Raw genomic sequence first — 5,698 nt, 5'->3', positions numbered from 1 at the left:
CTGGAATGAAAGCAAGCAGAGTAACTTCAACTATCAAGTGGCGTCAAAAGGGAGAACATGATGAGAAAACAGCGCTTTCTCATGGGGCTCTAGATGAGGACACAACACGTTAGCGAATTTGTGTTAAGTCACCAAACAGCACTTTGTTGCCAGGTTTGAAAACGAGGCTCTTAGACTGTCACACTCTGAAACAAATGAAAATAAAAAGAACTTGCCAAATGGATGCGAGCAAGCCATGCAGCTGTAACCGTGGATGTATTACGCAACACATCCGTGTGCTCACAATCATGGGCTAGCTGACCAAGGCTGAAAGCCTCGCATACAAGATTGGTCATCTCATTGGGAGTATCTGTTGGTGATAGGAGATCGGTATGTGTGAAAAGGCATGTCTTCCCTCCTGGCTCCTCTTCTCCCTCTTCAGTCTCTGTCATATGATCACTCGCATACGCTGTGAATGATAGTTGCAAGTTGCGCTTATCTCGTCTCTTTTATACTCTGTGCTGTCTGTTTCGGTGCTAAGTCCTTTTACGAAAATATGCACCAACTGGTCCGCCAGTAATCATTACTAAAACGCATTTTGACAGGCCATCAAGCCTATTGTTAGCAGACACACGAAACGCAAAATTTGTGAACATACGCCAACAAGCGCCGAACTAAAGTAGGGCCAAATAACCTGACCTTGTGATTTCAATATATTCAAAACACCCACGCTTTTTTTAATTGTAAGCGGAGGTTGCTGTATCCACAACGATCAGCGCTGGAGAGGGCTCAGTCTTTGGTGAGTCGAAACGTCAATATTAATTATATTCACCGGTTGCTTCAAACAGTTATTTTAAACGTCATTCAGCGGAGCAGAATGTAGCACTGGCGTCCTCAGACGGAGGGAAATGTCAGTCAGAACACATCAGACCGGAAAACAAAACAGGAAAACGTTGCAAGCACAGTTTTAAGGTGTGTATTCCGTAAATGCAGCAGAGAATAATGAAATCAGAGCCCAGTTCTCTACAGTTATCAAGGGAAAACGCGGCGTCAAGCAGTGCACACGGGTAAAAAAAACATTACTGCTCCTCTAGTGGATGGCGATAGAAGAAACGCTTGCACGGGGACCTACAAAACTCACGTGGGGCAAAAGGAGGCCACCCTCAGCATACAGGCACAGGGGTTGCAGTCTACGGTTCAGCTGGCGAGAAGCGGCGGATGTAACAAACAGAGGCACTTGTGACCGCACGGATTATTGCAGGTACTGCAGCATGCACTTAACATTGCGGCGCTCCTACACAGCGTCGACGACACCATGAGCGAAAGCCTTCGAAACGCCCTTGTCCCAATAATCGGACACGCCCCATACACAGCTACAATGTCGCCATCTCTGAGTTCTTCCGAACAACACTCCTCCCGCCTCCGAGATCGGCATCTTCGTGCTCTCGTGCAGACCGTTAGCTTAGTAGGGCAGTGAGGCTCACTTTGCCCGATTGCAGACGAAAGCGTGTGTCCGTTTGGGGCGCTGCTGTAGTTTTGTCATTTCCACGAGTCCAGCGGCAGTGCGCGTACAGCTGCGTGCCTTCCGGCTTGCCGAAATATTAACCCTTTCGGCCCTGGATTTTTTATTTCGGCCGTAGATTCTTTTGCTCCGCGTTTTTACAATGCCCAAGGCCCCATAACCACGCAGTGAAAATTTAAAGCTTGTGGTGCGAGTATTAATCGATTTACAGGTATGGTGTCAAAATCGGACATCAGGGCTCAATGGGTGTAAAATGCTAGTGGGACCGTTTTGGTAACCGCAACCGACAAGAAAGAAATTAACGAAAAAATTTCTTATTTTGCAGTGTGGAGACCTATAAAGAAGCTTTTTTACTTTGTAAGGGATAGATAATCTCGCAGTTTCCACAAAAAACTTCGCTCTCTCCTGTTTACCTTGCGTTTTGTATCATACCTCCGCGTTCTTGTTCCTGCCAGGTTTGTGTTCCAGCTTGTGTACGTCACGTCAGCAGCTCACATGTTCAAAACTTGCGTAGCCTTCCTGGAAGGCGACTGTGGTCAAGATAAAGGCTTCCCTCGAATCTGTAACGCCCTCATCTATCGAGCTTCACGAAGCACTTCCGTAGCGCCCAGCGCGAAGGTCGGCAAATCTAAGTTCTAAGCTTGCGCGCGGCATACTGCATCTCGCTCGCGCTTGTTTTCAAACCAGCTGTTTGCTATAGAAAAATTCATAAAGTGGAACATAACCTCGTCGTTTCTGTGTCTTGACCGAATGATATTCCCTACAGGTGACAGGAAATTCCCTCTCATCCATTTATTTATTTATTACAGTACCCACAGCGCTGTTAGGCATTACAGTGGGGGGGGAAGACGACTCAAACACAGTCGAAAAAGCAGGAAATGCAGATAAAAAGAAGATAGGCAAGCAACTGAATTTACAATCAAACAAGCAGACAGGTAACACTTTTACAATCATTGTAGAAACAAGGGCTCAATTACAATGCATATTTCGCAGTGAGGAAAAAAAACATCAGTGGAGGTAATGGTAGCAATATCATGGGGGAGTTTATTCCATTCTCGAATTGTTTGGGGGAAGAAGGACATCTTGAAGAAGTTCGTTTTACACCTGATCTCTTTAATTTTAATTCATGATCAAGACGCGGTGAGACATAATCGGGATGTCGCAAATAATGATCCCTGTTAATACCAGTCTTATTGTGAAAGACACTGTGGAGAAATTTTAGTCTAAGAAGTTTCCTTCGCTGCTGGAGTGATTCCCATCCAAGGTCATTCTTTGCAGCGGAGACGCTAAAATTTCTGGAGTAGTTGGCATTAACAAATCGCACGGCCAAGTTCTGGATCCTTTCAATCTTATGAATATCTACCAGCAGCCAAGCGTCCCAGACACAACAAGCATATTCAAGTACTGGTCTAATGTTAGTTTTATACAGGAGCTCTTTGGCTTTAGGCGGTAAATTCTTCGCATTTCTGCGAAGAAAACCCAGCACTCTGGAAGCCTTGTTAGTAATGTAATCTATATGGTCACGCCAGGATAAATTTGCAGTAAAGAAAATACCAAGATATTTATGTTTGAACACTTTTGACAATGTTTCCGCGTTAATACTGTATGAAAAGTCATGACATTTTTTTTTCCTAGTAAAACACATGTACACAGATTTTTTCACGTTAATATCCATGCGCCAAGTATTGCACCAGTTAGTAATCAAGGACAAATCATTCTGTAGGGCACTGCAATCGTTGGAAGTATGGATGACCCTGTATAGAACGCAGTCGTCTGCAAACAGACGCATTTTTGAAGAAATACCACAACATATGTCATTCATATAGATTAAAAAGAGGAGTGGCCCCAGAACCGACCCCTGAGGTACAGCAGACGATACGTCTGCCTGATCAGACTGCGCTCCATTTAACACTACTATCTGACGTCTCAAATGTAAATATTCTTTAATCCAGGCAATAACTGAACAATTTATGTTGTACCACGATAGTTTCTCAAGCAGTAAAGAATGGGGGACTAAGTCGAAGGCTTTTCTGAAATCCAAATATAAACAGTCATTAGTGAATCCGTCGTCCAAGGCACCAGCCAGATCATATGTAAATTCGCTCAATTGCGTGACACAAGAAAATCCACTACGGAAACCATGTTGCTGGGGGGATAGTAACGAAAAAGCGTTCAAATGATTTATTATGCTAGTAAAGAAGATATGTTCAAGCACCTTACAGCTAATACTCGTTAGCGAGATTGGACGGTAATTTGAAACGATACTGCGGGGCCTCGACTTGTGCACGGGCACGACGTGAGCAAATTTCCAGTCATCTGGCAAAGCACTTTCTTGAAGCGATTTCGTGAAAATAACAAACAAGTATTTTGATACCGGGCCTGCGCACGAAGAAAGTAATGCAGCCGGTAAGCCGTCTGGCCCCGTGGCTTTTGAAGCATTCAATTTTTCTAACAATGTTTGAATTCCTCGCAAATCAATATCAATGTCTTCCATGTGTTCTGCGCCCACATCGGTTGTCTGCGCGTTAGACTTATGAGTTCGGGATATCTCTCGGCCAGGGAGAAAGCAGAAGCTGATTATCAGCACACCAAATACGCTTTCTCAAGAAAACACAGCCAAAGACGCTGCATTGATCCGAGCGTCGAGGGCGCGCCACACGTGCTGCACGAGCGGCGGAGCGCGAGTTTCAGTGCAAATACCCCGGTCGCTTCTTGCAGCTCAGTGTCGATGCTCACAGCTGAGAGGAGGAGGAGGGAGGTAAAAAAAAGGAATAAAAGCGCAAGGTCAGGCGTGCATTTGTTCTCGCTATTCCTTTGGTCCGGTTGCTGTTCGCCGACATCCGCATGGTTATTTCCAGGCTCAATCCGAATATTCACCATATATGATAGCCAAAATTTCAATTTTCCAATTCATCTGAAAGCAAATTTTAAGCTTTTATCCATTTTCTGTAATGAACATTCATGTCAGCAGTCCAAAAAGGCCGTTAGTATAGGTGCATCTGCTAAAATACTAGCAGATAATATTCTACAAAGATGACCTATCATCACTCAATGGCCACCGCTGGCAACCGTTGAGCCCTGATGGTGTCAAAATCGCACATGCCAAAAATGTGTTCAAACGCAGCGTCTACGCATTCAGTAATATTTACGACGGGGATGTGAGCTTGGATAGGCGTTTCGCACAACATATAAAAATCTGAGCGCAGAAGAACGAATGAGTGAGTGAAGAAACTTTATTTCCGCCAGAAGAAGACCCGTGCCCCTCCGGGTCCGCACGCAGGCGTCCGGGGAGGGGCAGCGTCGCAGCTGGAAGACTAGCAACGGTATAGTCGCGCAGCTTCTACTGCCAGGCGGGTAGCATATCGTTGTATGCTAAGGTCGGCACTTCTGAGTATGGTCTCCCATTCCTCTGCATTATTGATTCTGCTATATCCTGGGGCACTGGGGCATCTCCATAGTATGTGTTCGAGTGTAGCGGTATGCCCGCAGAACTCGCACACCTCCGCATCCTCCCTCGTGTCACCTCCTGTCCAGCTCCTCCAGAGCGGGGATGCGAAGTTTCTAGCTTGGAGTCTTCTCCAGTCATAGGCCTCAGCCGAGCTAAGCGATCTATCCGGAGGAGGATAGATCCTTTTGTTCTTTTTCTGAATGTCTGTGATGCTATTAAAGGTATTGGTTTAGTGAGATAAAAATGAACAAATTTGCTACACCTCGGCTTCTTCACTCCATGCCTCCCATGCTGCTACTTCTTCTTCCTTAGACCGCACAGCTCAATGGAAGTCCGTGAACAGCGATGTCGATAGCAGCAGGGATCCCTAAGGAACTATTGTATTAAAAATTAATACTATTTTCTTCTGTTACTGAGGCGTGGGGGTAATATTTGTGTTGTGGTGTCAGTTGACACCGCCAGGGCCGCAAGGGTTAAGCGCTATGTGCACCGTAGTACGGCTGTGATCGTAACGTACTCCAACTTGAGTAATCACAAAATGAACAAGGGAGGGGAAAACCTCAGGTTGCTAGAGCCAACGTTTCGACAAGGGGACTTGTCTTCGTCTGGGCAAAGCGTTCATCATCGGCAGGGATTAAATAGGGCCTTCGCTCCGAGGAGGAAGGCCCCGGGGGTGGGGAAGGAAAGTGATGTGGGAGGGGATGCGTGTCAGGAAGGGGAGGGAGGTGAATCATGATTCCTTAGGCTGC

General features: G+C 45.9%; 1 protein-coding gene across 4 annotated transcripts in view; it reads right to left on the bottom strand.

The window, feature by feature from the left end:
* Positions 1 to 5,698, bottom strand: part of LOC149335441 (uncharacterized) — a 51,137-nt gene that overhangs the window by 24,372 nt on the left and 21,067 nt on the right. Inside the window, exon 1 of one of the 4 annotated variants that reach the window (XM_089552134.1) lies at positions 1,121 to 1,463. The exons of the other annotated variants lie outside the window; for them this stretch is intronic. The gene's annotated coding sequence lies outside the window, so the exon portion shown is untranslated. Of the gene's footprint in view, positions 1 to 1,120; positions 1,464 to 5,698 lie in introns of those variants that run through there. 4 annotated transcript variants of the gene reach the window in all.

The sequence above is a fragment of the Amblyomma mixtum genome, chromosome 7 (genome assembly GCF_055824585.1).
Source record: "Amblyomma mixtum isolate Tamu chromosome 7, ASM5582458v1, whole genome shotgun sequence".
Taxonomy (NCBI): Eukaryota; Metazoa; Arthropoda; class Arachnida; order Ixodida; family Ixodidae; genus Amblyomma; species Amblyomma mixtum.
Note: the sequence above shows the minus strand (reverse complement) of the source record. Positions and strands in the feature narration are given on the sequence as shown.